The sequence below is a fragment of the Delphinus delphis genome, chromosome 1, assembly GCF_949987515.2.
Source record: "Delphinus delphis chromosome 1, mDelDel1.2, whole genome shotgun sequence".
NCBI classification, from domain to species: Eukaryota; Metazoa; Chordata; class Mammalia; order Artiodactyla; family Delphinidae; genus Delphinus; species Delphinus delphis.
The window spans coordinates 44489338-44509282 of NC_082683.1; the positions used below are offsets into that span (position 1 = coordinate 44489338).

A 19945-nucleotide genomic window follows, 5' to 3' on the forward strand; every position below is an offset into this window, starting at 1 on the left:
ATAGGAGAAAATCTTGGTGAACTTGGGTTTGGCAATGATTTTTAAGATATAATACCAAAGGCATGATCCATGAAAGAAATAATTTATTCTAATTGGAATAAATTGGACTTCATTAAAATTAAAAACTCCTGCTCTGCAAAAGACATTGTCAAGAGAATGAGAAGACAAGCCACAGACTGGGAGAAAATATTTGCAAAAGACATATCTGAAAAGGGAATATTATCCTTATTAAAAAATGGGCAACGGACTTCCCTGGTGGTGCAGTGGTTGGGAATCCGCCTGCCAATGCAGGAGACACAGGTTCGATCCCTGGTCCAGGAAGATCTCACATGCCACGGAGCAACTAAGCCCGTGCACCACAACTGCTGAGCCTGAACTCTAGAGCCCGTGAGCCACACTACTGAAGCCCCTGTGCCTAGAGCCCGTGCTCTGCAACAAGAGAAGCCACCGCAATGAGAAGCCCTTGCACCGCAATGAAGATTAGCCCCCGCTTGCTGCAACTAGAGAAAGCCCGCACACAGCAACAAAAACCCAACGCAGCCAAAAATAAATAAATAAAAAATAAAATTTTTAAAAATGGGTAAAATATCTGAACAGAAACCTCACCAAAGAAGATATACAGATGGCAAATAAGCATATGAAAAGATGCTCCACATCCTATGTCATTAGGGAATTGCAAATTAAAACAATAATGGATACCACTACATATCTATTAGAATGGCTAAAATCCAAAACACTAACAACACCAAATGCTGGAGAGAATGTGGAGCAACAGGACCTCTCATTCATTGCTGATGGGAATGCAAAATGGTACAGTCAATTTGGAAGACAGTTTGACAGCTTCTTACAAAACTAATAAATATACTCTTACTGTGTGATCCAGAAATTGTACTCCTGGTATTTATCCAAATGAGTTGAAAAGTTATGTCCACACAAAAACTTGCACATGGATGTTTTTGGAAACCTTATTAATGATTCCCAAAACTTGGAAGCAACCAAGATGTCTTTCAGTAGATAAATGGATAGACTGTGGTACATCCAGACAATGGAATATTATTCAATTCCAAAAAGGAATGAGCTATCAAGCCATGAAAAGACATGGAAGAAACTTAAATGCATATTACTAAATGAAAGATACCAATCTGAGAAGGATACATATTGTATGATTTCCAACTGGAAAAAAGAAAATTATGAAGATCAGTGGTTGCCTGGGGTTAGGGGGAAGGGAGGGATGACTAGACACAGCAGAGAATTTTTAGGCCAGTGAAACTATTCTGTATGATACTACAATGGCAGATACATGTCATTATGCATTTGTCAAACTCATAAATGTACAACACCAAGCGTAAACCCTAATATAAACTATGGACTTTGAGTGATAATGATGTGTCAGTGTAGGTTCACTGATTGTAAGAAATGTACCACTCTAGTCCAGGATGTTGACAGTGGGGGAAACTGGAGCGGGGGGAGGGTGGTGCGGAAGATAGATGGAAACTCTCTGTACTTTCCACTTAATTTTTTTGTGAACCTAAAACTTCCCTCAAAAATAAAATCTATTTTTTAAAAAAGTAATGCCTTTTATCTGATACAAGATAGGAAGTTTTATACTTAATGGTAAAATGTTAGAAGTATTTTAAGTAAGAACAAGACAACAATATCCACTATCATTGTTTCTTTTCAAAGAGATAAAAGTATAAAGATCGAAAAGGAAGAAGTAAAATCATCATTATTCACATATATGAGAGTCTGTATAGAAATCCCCAAAGAATCTATTACATAAAAATTAATAGAAATAATAAGAGAATTTGTCAAGATAGCTGGGTATAAGATACATATAGTGAAAGCAATTGTATTTTTATACACCAGGAACAAACAAAAAAGATAATTTGAAAAGATATAATTCACACTAGCAGCAAAAATCAAAAGAAGCCTATGAATAAATACTTAAAAGAAATACACGCAATACATGTATGGAGAAACATAAAATCTTGCAGAAAATCATTAACAAAGACCATGTTTATAGACAGAAAGAATAAATATCATAAAGAGGTCCATTTCCTCCAGTTGATCTGCAAGCAGAATTGCAATAAAGAATGTTAAGTTTTTGAAATTTTAAAGTTGATTCTAAAATATATATGGAAGAGTAAAGTCCTAAGAATAGCTAAGGAATACCTAAAGAAGACTGGAGTGAGAGTAGGGGGATAGATTTTCCTAGTAGATATTAGCAAAGACTTCTTACAAAACTATGGTAATTAAGATAGTGTAATACTGGTACAGGGTTAAAAAAAAATTGACTAATGGAACAGAAGCACCTAGAAACAGACTAATAAATACATAAAAACATATATGACAGGGCAGTATTGCAGATCTCTGGACAAAGGATGGGTAATTCAGTGAATGGCTACCCAGATGGAAAAAAATTAAATTGGGTTCCTACCTCACACCATACCCTCTAACTCCAATGGATTAAAATCTTAAATGAAAGTAAGACTTTAAAAACTTAAAAATAAATCCTCTCATTATGATACAAGAGAATTTACTTGTGATATCAAGGTAGAGAGGGATTTCTTTTAAGAAAGAGAAGATTTAAGCAATTAAAGGAAAGACTGATAGACTCACTCATTAAAACTAAAGACCTTCTGGGCTTCCCTGGTGGCGCAGCGGTTGAAAGTCCGCCTGCCGATGCAGGGGACACGGGTTTGTGCCCCGGTCCGGGAAGATCCCACGTGCCGCGGAGCGGCTGGGCCCGTGAGCCACGGCCGCTGAGCCTGCACGTCCGGAGCCTGTGCTCTGCAACGGGAGAGGCCACAACAGTGAGAGGCCCACGTACCACAAAAAAACAAACAACAACAACAACAACAAAACTAAGACCTTCTGTTCAAGAAAAACACCATCAGGAAAGAAAATATGAGTCACCAACTGGTAGAAAATACCAAGAATTCCTATCAATCAATAAGAAAAAGACAAACCAATAGAAAAATGGGCAGAGGACATTAAAGGCATTTCACAGAAGAGGAAACATGAATGGCCTACAAATTATGACAAGGCACACAATCTCATTAGTAATCATCTATATGAGAATTAAAACCACCACCAGATACCATTTCACACCCGCCAGACTGACAGAGTTACGTAATGCTTTTGAGGCTGTGGAACAACAGAACTTCTACACACCATGTGGGTGGGAGTGTAAACTGGTAGAACCACTTTTGAAAACCATATGGCATCATCTTACATTCTCTGAGCCAGCAATTCCATTTCTAGGTTCACACTCTAGTGAAACTCTTCCACTCGTCCAAAAAGACACATGAAGAGGAATGTTCACGGCAGCATTGTGAGCTAGCACAAAACAGAAACAACCCAAATGTCCATCAACAAGAAAATGATTAAAGTTTACTCACACAGTGTAATATTACACAGTAGTAGGAGTGAACGAATTATAGCTACACACAGTAATATGGATATAATCAAATATAACATTAAGTGAAAATATGGCAAAGACCACATACAGTATACTATGTTTGTAAAGTTTTAAACCAAGCAAAACTAAACAATACGTTGTTTATAGATATATATGTGTGATCCTAAACAGAAAATAAACAGTGGTTCCAGGAATTCATGGATGTTCATTTTGCTATGCCTTATTATTTACACATATTTGCATGTATTATTTTCAATGTATCAAATATGATATAATTTTTTAAAATGTAGTCTAAATCTTGGTTGTCTCTACTTCCTAATGTGTGACCCTGGCAAATCCTTCCCTTTCCAAAGCTTTTGTTTCCTCGTCTGTAAAATGGGGTTAGCGACACCCCTCTCCTGGGGTGTTGAGAGCCAATCCTAATTTAGCACAGTATCTGGGGGTTTGCTATTTTTATTATTACTATTAATAGTGATAAACATAGGCAGTGGCCGGGCAGGGACCCAGGCCACCCCCAACTCCCAATTTACTGCTTTTACTATGCTGTCCTTTCTGCCTGGTGCCCCCAGACCCCTGTGGGCTGCAGCAGGGTGACTCTTTCCTGCCTTGTCAGAGGGGCAACTGATTCAGGCAGCACCATGGCCAACAGCCCCATGCAATCAGGGGACGTTTACATTCCTGCTGGATTGAAATCCTTAGCCAGCACTGCGGTGGCCTCTGGGCCTTCTTGATTAATAACCTGGCCTAGCGCTAAGAGCTCTCAGAGCATGGCTGGCAGGGAACAGGCAGGATGGCACAGGCACCTCCTGGATGCACATGAGCTCTGGGGGCAGAAACCAGCCTCTTCTAGGCCCTGGCCAGCACCATCGCCTAGAGCTGGGGCAAGGGAGGGGGGCCAGCAGCTCAAGTCCTCCTGACTCAGGGATGCAGGTTCCAATCCTAGCTGTGCCTCTGCTTGCTGCAGGGACCCCAGGCAAGCTGCCTCATCACTCGGGCTTCCGTCTCTCATTTGTAAAACAGCACCTGGCCCAAATGTGTTAGCGAGCTTAGAGCGGTGCCCAGCAGTGTAAGAGGTCCATCACTTTAACTGCTGTTATGCCTTTTGGGACCCAGTCTCAAGGGTTAATATCATTAGCCTGTGGGTCCTGGAACTCAACCTGAATTCCGTCTGTCCCAGGGCCCAGAGCAAGGCCTGATAAAGAATAAGACGCTTCAGGGAATGTTTGCTGAATGAAATTGCCAAGTGGCAGGCCAGCCTCTGCTCCCACACTTCCCTCCACTGGGGAAAGTCCTGCGTGCTATAAAGTCCTTCCTGGTACTGGGCTCAACGTGCTTCCTGGCAGCTGCCTCCCTCCAAGTTTTGAGAACAGGGGAAGAACAGTGGGGAGGAGAAGCGCCTGCACACCCCATTTGTACACGCTCGCCAGGGTCCAAATCCAGTCTGCACTTCTCAGTGGTGCTTCCCCTGACCACCCTGACCAGGAGGAATGACACCTTCCTCAGGCTTGTAGGACCCACATTCACAGACATATGCTGCATGGACACACAGAGATGTGCAGACACCCCCCCCCAGATACACACTTACAAACCAACCCACTCAGAGGAACACACACAACACCCTGGCCCTTGGGGACACATTCAACAACACAAACATGCGTACAGACACTAACACACAGGCCTGCGAGGGTGCACGCACGCACGCGCGTGCACACACACACCCCACAAGCACATACAGACCTGGTGACAGGCACCCAGAGACAGGCAAACACACATAAGCGTGGGCTCTCAGAACTCCAGAAGCTGGGGAGCCAGGGTCAGAGCCCCTTGTGGGGGAGGGCTCTGTGCTTTCCTAGAAATGGACTTGATTTACCCTGGACACGTCCCTGGGGGGCAGCTCAGGCTGATGCCGGAGACCACAGGTCGCCCGTTGGTTGTTCAGCAAACCTGGCATCTGAGGGGTATTTTCAGAGATGACATAAACAGACATTCAGGGCATAATCTCTGCTCCCTTCCATGCCGTACAAATTGTCGCACAAATTGCAGTACAATGACAGTTAGAGCAGCAACTGCCGCAGGCTGGTTAGCTTGTGCAAACAGAGACCCCGCTGCTCCCCACACCGCCCCTGCAGTCCACTCCAGGCGCTCCAGACAGCAGGACGCTGTGACCCCAGCAGGGCCTCACCCAGCGAGCGAGACCGTCTGCACTTCTGACATCCACTTCTGTGGTCCTGGCTCTGAGCTGCCCTAAGGTCACGCTGGGTGAGGCCCTAGTGGAGCGCAACTCTGAGCCTCAGTTTTCCCAGATGTCACCGGGCCTTTGGTCAGCTTCCCCTGCAGCTTCTCCACCCAGCCTGCCTTTCTCCCAGGTCCCATTCACCTCTGTCCCCAGCACTTCACTCAATGCCGGGCATATTTCAAAGACTAAATAAGAGTGTGGAATGAATGAATGACCCCCCTTCCCACCCTGGAAGACAGGCATCGTTACCCCCACTTGTGGCAGACCCTCACCCCCGGCCTCCCCTGGGAGATCACTTGTACACAAATCTTCCTCTCAGGGTCTGCTTCTGGGACATCCACCTAAATGCCGTTTTACAGATGAGGAAATGGAAGCTTCAGAAAGGTAAAGTAACTCTCCCAATGACACACAGCACAGCTGCCCTTGGGGGTTCGCTCTGGGAGGCAGCCCCCCACTCTCCTCTGGTCGGGAGGCTGGTGAGGTCCCAATGTCTGGTGGTCCCGAATACGGGTAAAGGGAGCAGACCTACTTTGCCCTTGTGTCCAAGCCGCATTCGTGCTTCCAGCCGTACCATTAACAAGGGGCGCTGTGATCCCCACCTAGCCATGGGGCCTAAATGTGAATATGTCTAAGAAGAGGAGGACCGAGTTCAGCCAGGGTTTGACCACAGGCCCGCTGGAGGGGGTACGTTCAGCCGGCCCAAACCCTGGGCTCCCTGAGAGGGAGCCTCTCCATAAACAGTGTGATCAGTCCAGGGGCAGAGTGGTGGCCCCCCTCGGGACCTGATATCTTGTCAGGGGCCCTCACTGGACACCCTGGCCCAGCACAGAGGATTCTTGGGCCAAGTTGGAAAACTACTTGCAAGTGCAGTGCTCTCCAGCAGCCTATATAAATCTGGAGGAAAGGGGTCATTGAGACCTGGGAAAGTGCAACCAAAGGCACTAACTCCGTTCTTAGAAAAGCCTCTAGAATTAAGTCATTACCTGTTAATTAACACGAGCTGGGCAGAGATTTTAGTTGATGGCATGACTGTGTGCATGCTGGCCCTTGAGAGGCAAAGGAAGCACACACACATCTATGTTCACATGCACCTCAGGCCCCTCCTGCTCTAACTCACCCTCGGGTCTCTGCAGCCCTGTGGACAGAGCCCGAGCTCCTCCATCAGACACACAAGGTCCTCTGTCACCACCCCTGTTCACCTCTCCATCACTCTCCCCATCACTCCATCACTGAGCCATTCGAAACTCTAACCTCCAGGCTTTTCTTATGCTGTTCCTCTCCTTGGGACACCCTTCCCCTCCTTTTGCACCTGGATAACTCTTACCACCTTCTCCCTGGAGGCCTCCCCACCCGGTATTAAATCCTCTCCTCTGATTTCCCATTTATTTTCCTCCAGGGGATTCATCATGGCATTTTGTAACTTGGGTTCAAAGACTGGACCCCTCTCGATGGCGAGCTTCTCCAGGGCAGGACGAGGCAGAGCACAGAGCAGGCGCGCGGTGGTAAATGAACGAACACACACAAGCACAGCTGCACGCGCTCAGAGGCTGCTCTGAGCTGGCCCTTGTGCCAGCCTGGGCCCCTGGAGACGGTGCAGGAGCCACCGCACAGGAGGACTTCGTCAGGGCCCTCTGTTATCCCAGCAGGAGGAGGCATCCCAGCCTGCTGGCCTGCTATCTCTTCTTGGAGACACGAGCAAGCGCAGTCAGGAGGGTGATGGCTCTCTCCAGTCCCCGCCCCCCACCCATCTCCCTGACCAGATCCTCCAGCCCCTTATGCTCTCAGGCCCACCTCTAGGCTGATGATCCCCATCTCCAGAGCCCCAGACTCCCACATCTCTAGCCCCCTGGGGCCCTCTGGCAGGCACCTCCCTACTCAGCACACCTGAAACCAACTCACACCTTCCTCCCTCGTGCTGCCAGGGCTTGTACTCATGTCCACACAATGAACGCAGGCGGGACAGTGGAGAACCAACCTGAGCTCCTCCTCTAACCCCACATGTAACAGGCTTCCCATCCCTTTCTGTCGACTGTCTCTCCTGAATACCTCTCAGATCCAATCATTTCTGTAGCTGCAGATGTGCCAGTTTGATTGGTTGCCCAGTTTCCCCATGTTAAAGAATCCTTCAGTGTGGGAAGTGAAGGTGTGAATAGGGAGGACATTTATGCCTCCCACAAAGGAGGGGGGGCAACCCCGTCAACCTGGGTGGGGGGAACCCAAGACAGGCCTGGTCAGTGGGATGCCCTGCTACAGCTTTGGCCCTGGAGCGAGAGCACAGAGGCTGAGGACCCCAGTGTGGTGTCTGGATAGTCTGCTGTCTGGAGAAGCAGGTCTAGGTTCCCTGCTTCTAGGCCCCTGGGGTCCTGGGATCCTGCCTGTCCTCAAAGCCTGCTCCTCTTTCCTTAGACAAATGGTCTGTGGTCACAGGGCCTGCCAATAAATTCTAGGGGGTGGGGAGGGAGGGGATGCAGGGCTCATTATGGCCAGAGCTGGTTTCTGCTGCTTATAAGTTAGAAACTTAGCAGGCAGCTGCTTCTCTCCCTTCTGCCACCACCCAGATCCAGGCTTCATTGCCCACGCTAGTGCCCTTTCTCACCTCCTCCATGAGGTCATTCTGGTCCCCTCCTCCACCCTAGGTCCTGGCTGACAGATGCTCCCTCTACTAGGCCCCATCACCCCTGAGCACCCCTCAAGGCATGTATCACGGTGTTGCCCTCTTCTTTTTAAGATCTGCAGAGTCCACTAGGCTATGAGCTCCTTGGGCAAGGGGCCGAGTCTGCCCCAAGTAACAGACTGACCCGTGAAGTCTGTAGAGAGAGGCCACTTGCTATAGAAGTCAGCTCCCACTGAGTGATCGGGGTCAAGTCACTTAACTTCTCTGAGCCTCAGTTTCCTCATCTGTAAAGTGAGAATAATGACAGTTACCTCAGAGGGCTGCTGTACGGACAGACTAAGAATATAACATAGACTATAAGACACAGGTGAGGTTCCTTCATTGCCAGTATTTACTTGGCCCTGGCTTTTCTCAAAGAACATTAGCAAAGTTATTTGTGAAAACAAGGTCTATGGCTTTGTTCAGTGACTCTGTATCATCATCAATCATTCGTACAGCCTTCCTCCAGCAATCAACTTGTGTGACTCTCATCAGGCCTCATAAAGATTTGATATCCAGACACAACTGGCCCCAACACACAAGCTGGCTGCTCTTCTTCCTTTCCCAGACAATACGAATTCTACAATTCAACAACTTGCCTTCTTTGCCTTGGCTTCCAGGAAGCTCCAGTAAATATAGGGTTCAATCGCAGTAACTAAGTGAGCTTAGGTTTTTCACATATTTATGTCCTTTTCTCTATGTCAGTTTAACTGCATATAGATCTTTTGTAGTAAATACCCGTGAATTCTTAATGAACGACAAGAACTCAATGATCAGGAATAAAATGGACTAGAACAGAATGGGACATAGTAGAACATCACAGCAGGATTTTCCAGTGTTTCCTCCACTCATTCCTCTTCACAGAGGATGAAACTGAAGTCTAGAGAAGGGGAGGGGGAGGCAAGGCCTGGACTGCACCTCAAGTGCTCCCAGCCTCTGCAGGCCTCGCTTTTGGGCTGCCTTGTCCACCAGGCACAGCATACACAGTACATAGAGTCCACAATACTTTTAGGAACCCTTGAAAATGTTTGAATTTAATTTATAATTAGAAGAAAAAAGGAAATATTAGGTCAAAGAAAATGTTTTAATACATAAAATTAATATGTTGTCTTTAAACCAATGCTGTCATAAAATGTAATTTTTAGGATTTTTTACGGAGGAAGAGGCTGAAGCCAAAAGCGCTGGGGTCAGCAAATGCCATGATGAGGCCCTGCTCGCTTTACCCATCTCACCAATGAGTCCCGGAAGCTTCTACTTTCCACCTACTGGCTTCCAGGGAACCCAGGCCTCCTCCACACTTCCCTCTCTGACAGGATCGAAAGGGAGTGTTTTCATGAAGATTCTAGTGGGAAGTGGGGCCTTGCCAGGTGAATCTAATTTATACCCAGTAGTAAGCACCTCAGAGAGCTCCTGAAAGGCCGAAATCACCTCCTGGCTGCGGGGTGGAGGCGTTTCCCCTGGCTGAGTTTGCCAACCAGTTGTCAGGACAAACCTTCCTGGGTTCACAGCGTGGAGACAATGAAAGGGCTGGCACTTGGAAGGCACGAGCCGCGAACTTCCTGACAGAGGTGTTGACTGCGGGCCGCAGACCCTCTGTTCTGCTTGGCTCAGGACCACACCTCGTCTTCCCCAGCTCACGAGCTGGGCTCACTGCGGGGGCCACAGCGGGAGCAGAGCTGGCCTGACAAATACCACCATCCCACCTGGGGTACAAGCAGCAATGGAACACAGAGGAGAGGGGCGGCAGGGGGATAGCCTGCCCTGGGCATCACCACTGACACGCCGTGTGACCCCGGGCATTACCGCGGACGCACCGTGTGGCCCTGGGCACCCTTCACTGGTCACCCTGCCTCACCAGGTCCCAGTGTCCTCACTGAGAAGATGGTGCGATGGTTGTGAGGATGACATGGGATGACGGGCAGTAAACAACCTCCAGCAGATGAAGCAGGATTATCATTCCCACTAAACAGAAGGAAATTGAGACCAGAACAAGGAAATAGTTTGCCTAGCCAGCGTCATGGTGAATAAGGGACCAGAACTGGATTCCAGAAGCCTTGAAGGTAGGGTTCAGTTCTTCCTGAGGAGCGGTTATGCCTTCGGGCTTCCCTGGATTCGAATCTCAACTCCAACTCTTACTGGCTGTGGTACCTCCCCACATTCTCTCTCCTGCCCCGTGTACATAGGCATGGGCCGCAGAGGCCTCCATCCCGACCTGGTTCTCTCACCCGGTCTCAGGGATGGAGCCCCAGGTAGCTGCCCCCGAACCCCTCCCTTCCTCTGACCCCTGCACGCCTCCCCTAACCTGTGAGGTCACTGTCTCCCTGCACAAGAAGCCAGGGAAGTGGGGCAAAGGATGCCTTGGGCTCGTGGTGTTAATTCTGGATAAAGCAAACCCCACCCCCGAACAGTGTAGGTTAAGTGCAAGGATCCATGCAAAGTCCAGATTACATGGGATTGTTTTCGAGGAGTCACAGGAACTAATTAAGATGTCTTGACAGGCATTCTCTGGGCTGAGCTCAATGAAAACAGGGAGTGATCAGCTCATGATCAATTACAGAAAAACATGCTGACGCAGAGGACATCCTGGAGCAGTGGGTGGCCGGGGATTGGAACCCCAGCACTTAACTTCTCTGAGCCTCAGTCTCCTCATCTATAAGATGGGACAGTAATGCCAACACCGAAAGATTCACTGAGAAAACAAAGGGCTTAATCTGCTATCTGGAGAAGAGCACATACCTAAAAAAATGCCACTTTCCCTCCTTCCTCACACTTTAAAGTAGCTGCTTTGGGGTAGTTTAATCATTTCCTCTGCTGCATTCTTGGCTATAATAGTCCTTTTGTTGTCAATTAATGCAAAATTGTACTCTTACTCTATCTCTGTGCCCATGGTCATAAAAACAGGATCTGTGGAGACTGAATTAACGATAAACAGCTGCAGCAGCAGCAGCAGCTAATTACAGAGCTTCTACTCTGTGGAGGGCTTGATTGTAAATTTCTCTCCAAGCGTGGGAATGTGGACAAGAACTCCTCCTCTCTAGGCCTCAGTTTCCAAATCCACAAACAGGATTGAGCCAGATGGTTTCCAAGCTGATGGTTCCTAAGCTCTTGTCTGGGTCTGACATTCCATGAGCTGGAGGACTTGGGGTGCAGACTCTCCTTTACCCTCATATTGCAGATTAAGGAGGGAGGGAAATCAAGGCGGGGATGGGGTAGGAGGAGTGAACTAACACTGTACACCGGGTGCTTGGCTGGGCCCCCTGGGCACACTACCCATCTAGCCTATCCCAGAAATGCCCCTCAGACAGCAACCCATGCAGTCCTCACCACGGCCCTGTGAGTTTGCTGCAAAAACCTTCATTTTACAAGACAAGACTCCTGATTCTCAGCCTGGGCCCTTCCCAGCACACTCCATCACTTCTGCCCATCACTGAGTCCGGCTCTCCCCCTTTTCACTCAATCACATTCATTCAGGAAACAGTTGTCAATCACATACTGTTCAAGACCCTGGAAACGTAACAGGGAACAAAACATAAAAGGATCTAGACTTTATGGAGCTTACGGTTGAGTGGAGGGAACAGATAAGAGACAAACACACAGTGTTAGGTAGTATGAGGGGCAGAGAGTGGATGAAGATATTACATTGGACAGGTGGTCAGGGAAGGCCTCCTGGAGGAGGTGACATGGACCTCCATGAAAGCTCTCCATGGGCCTGAGTGAAGGGAGGTGGGGCTGGAGCAAGAGAATTCTGGATGGAGGGAAGAGCCATGCAGAGCCTGAGGTGGGAATGAAGCTGGCATGTGTGAGGAACAGCCAGGAGCCAGTGTGGCTGGAGCAGAGCAAGAGAGGAGTATGGAAGGAACTGAGGTCAGAGAGCTCAGCAGAGGCCCACACCTGCCCCTTCCTTGTCTTTCACTCTTTCCTCCTCCCCTAGGGCCCTGCCAGGAATGTGGAAAGGTAACTGTCTGAGTTCAAAGGATCTTAGGGATTCTGGAGTCCTTTCATTTTATGGATGAGAAAACGGAGGCCCCATAGGGTCTGGTGACTCTCCCAGAGCCATAAGGCAGTCTGATGCAGAGCTGGGGAGGGAACCGAGCGCTGAGCCCTGGCCCACGCTGTCTCCAACCAGACTGCGGGAGTCAGGGTCAGGAAGCCTAAGGGCTTGGGACTGATCAAAGTCCTTGTCACACACATGAAGAAACTGAGGCCCAAGTCCAGGTGGCTGCGTGTGCATGAAGAAGGGGTGGGGGTGGGTAGAGGAGCTGCAGACTCTTCTTGGTGCACACCCGTGTGGGCCTTTGCACAAGCCAGGCTTCCTCTGGGCCTAACACCCACGGCAATCAATCATCGTGCTTTTCTAATGCACGTAAGGAGCTGTGATGTCTGAAACCCACCGCTGATTACAGCCTCCCTGGAGCCTGCTGGACAGTGCTGCCTGAACCCGATCCTGCTGGGAGGGAAGGTGATTCTGACACGTGTGGACTGCACAAGCTGCCAGCCATCTCCTCTGCGTGACCTCCAGGGGGGTTGCCTCCCCACCCTGGGCCTCGAGTCCCCATTTGTCAAAAGGTGCTGCAGGGCTTGGGAGCAGCATCAGATGAGATTCCCTGGAAGGTTCTTCCCCAGTGTGAACACAACACAAGCCAGCGTTCTCCAGAATTTGGGAGGCAGTGATGGTACAGGTGGAGGCAATGCAAGTCAGCTCTCAACACGGGGCCTGGCACATAGTAGGTACTCAACAGACTTTGCGGCTCTGCACAGCGGGACGAGCACTGCACTGGAAGGCAAGGGACCTGAGCTTTGGTTCTTTTGCTCCGTGATCTCAATAAGCCAAACCCTCTCTACGTGCCTCAGTTCCCACAGCAGCAAACAGCAAAAGTGCAAACACAGGCATTCGGACTTGTGGCCTCCACGAGGCCACCTCCTCTGGTCCTGGATGCCTGGGGAGAAGCAATGGGAGAGTCAGTGGGGGGTGGGATCTTGGGGAAGTATTGGAGGCACAGCAGACTCATTTTTCTTCCTGGGGCCAAACTCTCTTGACTTCCAATTGCTATCATGTTCCTTGGCAACTAAACCTGGTCAGAAATGACCCCATAGGCCAAACTGACTCCCCAAATGAGGGATTCATCAGCAGATTCTGGGGAGCACAGACTTGTTAAATAGAGGAGCAGAAGGCAGCTGTGGGCAGTGGGAAGATGACTGAGCATGGAGCCAGGGACAGGAGGTGGAGTCCCAGATGTGACACCCAGCCAGGTAGCTTCCCCTCCGTGGATTTCAGCGAGCCCATTATAAAACAGGGATCCTGCCACTGCCCTGTGCATTCCCTGAGCACAGGAACTACACCCATCAAAACTGCACCCCAGGGCCTGGTCATGCCCTGGGAAGCTACAAATGTTACTTTCAGCTCGAAAACCCTACACTTTCTGGCTCAGTACAACAAAGAGGCTGGCTCATGGAACATCAGCTGAACGCTCACAGGGCACTTGCTGTCCTCCATGCCCAGCAGAGACCGATATCCCCAAGAAACACACAGCCCAGGAGTACCACTCTCTCTGTTCTCCAAGGCTCATGCTCCCAACGTGGCAGACTTATCAAGGAAGGCTTGGGGGGTACGTGCAGGAGGCAAGAGCAGGCTGCCCTCCATCAGGCGGCCACCTCCCAGCTGTTTGGAAATGGCCACTTGCAAGGCCATGAGTCTCAGTGATGGACTCTCATTTTATCATTACCCACGTCAGAAGAATGCATCTTGAGGGGGCAGCACTGCACAAGTCAGCGCTGTAATCACTTACAGACCACGGAGGCCCCAGTCCTGGCAGTGGAGGAAGATTTATTGTGGGGATGGACGGAAAACAAAGAACAGTTGTGCAAACTTTACGGAGCCACATTATGGGAAATGCCTTTCCCATTTCCCACTGGTAAATGTGCTGGATGCTGTTTCCAAAGGGGGACTGAGCCCCGGTACCCAATCAGGTACAGACACTGCGCTCAGCATGGCTCGCTGGGCTGAGCTGGCCTGGCCTGTGGTGCCCAGGCCTTGGCTGGCAGCCAGGTGCTGCTGTCTGCTCTGGTGGACCCGGGAAGAAGGCTCCTTCCTGGGCCTCTGCGTCCTCATCTGCCTACTGCTGCTCCCCCTTGCACGCACCCACCACACGACCAACATTCTAAATGTTAATGCTGATCGTGTCACTCTCCTGCTCAGAACCCTTCCACCATTCTCTCCCTTGCCCTCAGAACAGAGTCCAAGCTCTTCATACTGGACTTCGAGGCCCTATAAGGTTCAATTCCAACTGCCATTTCTACTCCCAGCCCCCATGCACGGAACACACTCCAAGCACAAGAGGCTTCCTATGCTCCCCTCAAGGGCCAAGACTGTCTCATCTTTTATATGCTGTTCCCTTTCCTTGAAATGCCTTTCCTCATGGTCTGCACCTGGAAAGCTCCTACCCTCCCTTCAAAGCCCAGCTCTCGTGACATCCTGGGGGAAGCCTTCTCCCTCCTCTGTGCCTCTGCAGCATTTGGTTAATTCCTTCGGCACCAGACCATTCTCATTTGATGCTGCACCTCCTGCTTCTAGCATCAAACCTGGCACAGTATGGGTGTCAATAAAGCTGTGTTGAAAAGGTGGCAGAAGTGAGGGGGGAGACAGCACAGCTGAGCCCAAGGCACTCTCCCGAGGGAGGGGAGCAGGTAAGCTGAGTGTCCCGGGTCTTGGAGGTGACTGAGGCCATAGCGCTGGTGTGGCCCATCACCCCTTTAACGGATGAGGTCAGTCACTGCAGCAGGCCAAGTGAGGTGCATGAAGTTGGCTCAGATAACCCATCTGCCATCCTGTGGAGACAGAGCCTATTAACGCTCAGTCATGAAGTTTACCATTTCCAGGATGTCCCTCTCAGAAAACATGTTCTGGACACTTTCTTCAAGTCACTGTTGATTTTATCTGACTTTCTCAGTCCAATAAGAGAATCATTTCAATTCCATTTACATTAAATTCAAAAGCTTTCTCTCCTTTTATTATTTTAAATTCAATTCAGAGGGCTGTGTTTTTTTATCCTTAATGTTTTTCATATTCCATAAAGCAGTGTGGAGTTCACAAAACTTGGCCAGTGTTCCTGTACCCTCAAGTTTGGTGCTCCCAGGAATTCTCATCTCTATGAGAGCTCGGGTTTGATGACTCAAAAAAAAAAAACAGGAACAAGGGCTCCTGTTTTCAAGCATGGAGTATTTTGCCAGGTATGAGGTAAGTACTCCACATACATGATCTCATTTAATTCTCACAACACTCTCCCTTTTACACAGACAGGAAACTGAGGCTCAAAGAAACCACGTGACTTGTTTGAGGTCTCACGGCTGGTTAAGGGTCAGAGCAGAGATTTGAACCCCAACAGTTATCCTATACCTTTAGCCATTGGTCCACCCTGGCTCACCAAACTCTGGCTCAGAATTCAAATAAGATGGAGGGCGGGGAGCCAGGGATGGAGATGAGGTAGGGATGGGGAAGTGAATGGGAGTAGGAGGGATGGGGGATAGAGGTGGAAGGGCGAGGGGGGACGTATGGGGGCACTGTGAAGCAGAGAAGGAGGAAGCTAGAAGAGCTGCAGACAGAGGCCTAAAGGCCAAGCACTGCATCTGGGGAGCATGTGGCTAAAAGGTTCTGTGCCCGATGGGAAACCCATCTGGGAGGGACACGCCTGTGAGGGTGATTGTGTACTCTGGGGCCGGGTTACAGGCCGGAACACTGGACTGGGAGATGGGGACTCAACTTGATCCCCTCTGCAGAGCTCTCTGCAGTTTGTGGACCACAGGTATCCACCCCTCACAGAGACTCTTCTGGGGTGAGCATCAGAAGCCCTATTTTATAGATACATTAACGGAGGCTCAGGAGTGAAGTGACTTGTCCAAGGTGGCACAGTCAGTGAGCAGCAGAGCTGGGATGAGTCTCCAGCTCCACCTGTCTCCTTCCTCTCCTCTTTCCCAGGCAAGCCTTTTCCATCTGTGGCCTCAGTTTCCCCCTCTGGACAGTGGTGAGAGGGGGCCCTCAGGGCTCTGAGTTGAATGCAAAGCTGCAGTTCCCAGAAAGCCTCTCCTTATGAAGGTCCCTGAGTTTGATTTTTAAAGACTGGAGGAGATAGGAAGGCATCCAGTGTAAGCCAAGATCTGTAGAGCTGGAACCTTGGCTTCAAGAGGGGAAAGGGCCTTAGCATCTGCTGAGCACCCAAGGAACACAGAGTGCTAGGCATTAATCCCATTTCACAGTTCAGGAAACTGAGGCTCAGCATAGCCAAGTGACCCATCCAAGGTCACATCCATGGCAGAGCTGGGACTTACAACAGCCTTTTCTGTTCCTTTGGGGATGCTCATGACTGCATGGCCCCTATGCTTTTTAGACCCTCCCTCTTCTCCTTTCCTAATGCAAACTGCCCAGAGCAGTCAGACCATTTGTTGTGCACTCACTGTGTGCCAGGCAGTACGCAACATCTCATGTATAGTACCTCATCGAAGCCTCACAGCAGTTCTATTCCCTCCACTTTACAGGTAAGAAAACAGAGGCTTACAGAAATCAAGTTACTTGCACACCAATCATAGGCTGCTAGGTAGAAAAGCCAAGTTTCGAATTAAGGCTTTCTTGCAGGAAAACTTCAAGCATCAGATGAGGGATGGATGTGACCATCTTTAATGTCCCTCCATTCTTGTAACTTTATGGGAAATTGCTCTGGAGGGCAGTGTCTGGGCAACGTCACACAGTGTTGGAGCAGAGAGAGTAGATGGCCACTAGGGCAGAGCCTCTGTACTAGGGAGCAGACTCAGCTCCTCTGCCTCCAAGGCCAGGCCAGGTGCCAAAGAGCATGTGGTCCCCAAGACACTCAGCCATACCAGGAGCACTGTTATAAATGGGGCGACATGTGCTGGGAGAGCAGGACACATGGAGAAAAGGGGTGCCGAGGAGGGGACACTGGACTGGGTTGTGCGGGATGGTTAGGAGTTTGCTGGGCTGGGAAAGGCATTCAGGCAGAGGTATCAGCAAAAGCCAAGGCCCAGAGGAGGGACTTCAGTAAGGGTTGTTAACGAGGGCATATCTGGATGCAAACTAGATGGCTGCCTTTGCTCAAAAAGGTTTTCCTCCCGACCCCCACCCCTAGAATGAGATGAGGCTCAGGCCCGTTTCCAAAGTGGGTGGGCTTGACCTGGTTGGAGCAGCTTGGCCTCTATGGGCTCATGCACAGCTGGCTCCTCCAGGGCAAGGGGTTTAAAACCATGTTCAATTTTGCAGCCTTTTAATCTTACCAGAAACCCCAGCCTCCAGAAACGGAGACTGTTTTCAGGTGACTTATTTATTTTTAAAAAGGTAAAATGTCTTATTCTTCATCCCATGAGTGTTCTCTCCTCTCATATAGGACAAAAGACCCATCATGTCAGCAGGGCAGGGACCTGCAGGCTCTCAAGATGATGGGGCGCTGGCTTGGGAAAAGTAGTTAAATGCAGATGTCTATCTGCTTCCCTGCTCCATCAGGGCTCCACAGGGCCAGGCTGGCTTTGATTCCCTTCTGTGACCCCAAGGCCCACCAGGGCCTGGCACACAGGAGGCGCTCGGTGTCAGCTTGCCCAACAAGTTTCAGATCTGGGTATTCTCTCGACGTTTGCAAGCAGACTGATGATTCTCTGCCTGGGAGGTGGCTTGGGGTCATGGCTAGCACACAGTCCTTGGAGTCAGGCTGAGACCTGGGTTCAAATTTGACCCCATGATGCACTTGGGGCCTGAACTTGGGCATGAACTGGACTATCCTTTCCCCATCTGTAAAATGGGGATAATTTCAGTCCCCAGGAATGTTCTGAGTGCTGAGATCACACATGTGTGGAAGCCCTCAATACTGAAAAACACCCAATGAGTATTTCAATAACGTTCCTGTCCCCCTTGACTGACTCAAGGCTCAAATCCTCAGCTCCTGGCTTCCCTCCCTCCCTCCATCATCCAGCAATAAGATGGCAAGATTCAAGGGCAGAATCCTTCCCACGGCGCTAGAAGTCTCACATCACATCATCTTTGTCTCCGGACCCCCGACTCCTGGCACACACGAGAGGCTGCTGCCCCTCCAGTGAGGCAAGTGTCTCAAGGGGAGGATGAGGGTCACTTTCCCACAGTCTAACTTCCCCAACTTTTGGTTACCGGCCCCTTCAGGAACTCCCCTGCCCACTGAAGCTGCCCCATTTGCTGTGCCATCCTAGACCCCCATCCTCTCAGGACCTGTCTTCCCCATGCCCTCTCCCTGCGTGATGAGGATGGACTGGTAAAGCCACCAGCTCAGACATCTCGAACTCCCAGATAATTCCCTGGGATGAGCCTGAGATGTTGACATGAGTCAGGGGTGTCAGCTGGCCTGGGAATGTGCCCAACCCACCAGGCTGGTCTCAGGACATGGGGGCCGGAAGGAGCAGATGCCCTGGGACCCCACACACTGTGATGTGAGACGCACAGAGGACTCTACTCTGCTGAATAGAGAAGCTGGGCAAAGGCAGGTGGTAGAGGGCAGTGTGGCCTGTGGAATGGTCCAGGCAGCTGTGCCTGGTGATACAGGGCAGGCCATTGCGTCTCTGAATGTCAGTTTCTTCTTCTGTAAAATGGGCATGGTAATCCCTGGCTGGAGAGAGACTGTCTCAGAATATATTAGGTCTCTTCTCCCTCAGGACTTCCCATAAGATGCTATCCCGGACCCCCTGTCAAGCCTCTCTCTGAGGTATATCCCTGGTCCCAGGTCCAGTGGCACCTAGGAAAGACTGGGCAGGGTGAGGGATGGGGACCAATGGTCAGTGCGGCTGCAGCTGCCAGAGGGACCCGGGCAGGATGTTAAGTCCAGCCTCAAGGCTCCAGCTGTGCATCAGAACTTGGAGGGCAGGGCCTAGAGACCCCTCCCTGTGCCTCTGCCCTGGCTCTCCCTTCTTACCCCGAATAGCCACTGTCTGGCACCGAGCAGGGGCTCTGCATCGCTGGCAGACACCTGACCACAAGGCCACCAGCGCATGTGACAGCTCTGCCCACCTCACCAACAGCAGAGGCTGCAGCAGTTAGCTGACCTCAAGTCCAGGTTCCACTCCTGACAGGTTCTTTTGAGCCTCAGGTTCCTCATTTGTAAACTAGCTGTCAAAGATCCTGTCCTAACTCCTAGGGCTAATGTATGAATCTCCTAAGACCATCAGTGTGAAGAGTGTGATTGGGGAAGATGAGAATTAACTAAGCAGTGCCCTATGTCATCTCTTTTAATCCTAATAACGACAGTCCTAAAAGGTAGGTACTATTATCACCCCGTTTTACAATTGAGTATGCTATGGTTCAGAAAGGTTAAGTCACCTGCCTGAGGTCACACAGCTGGTAAGTGGCAGGGCCCGAGGTCAGTGTGACTCCAGACTTGGGCTTTCACCTGCCTTTTACACCTTCATGCTGAGCTCACAGCTTTGGTCAAGCTCTTCACAAAAGTCAGGGGTTGTTGTCATGATTATTTCATAAAACCCAAGGTTAGAAGAAGTTTTCCTCTTTCTCCTCTGCCTGTCTTTTTCTCGATGTGGACAAATGCAAACTCAGAGTCTGCTAATTTCTGCAGTCTCAGACAATCAGAATTCCAACCGTCTGAGAGAGCCAACCTAAGAA

At 49.8% G+C, this 19945-nt stretch overlaps 1 protein-coding gene across 3 annotated transcripts in view; it reads right to left on the minus strand.

The window, feature by feature from the left end:
- The window catches only part of GLIS1 (GLIS family zinc finger 1), a 225704-nt gene that overhangs the window by 59469 nt on the left and 146290 nt on the right, over positions 1 to 19945 (minus strand). The gene's annotated exons all lie outside the window — the stretch shown is intronic.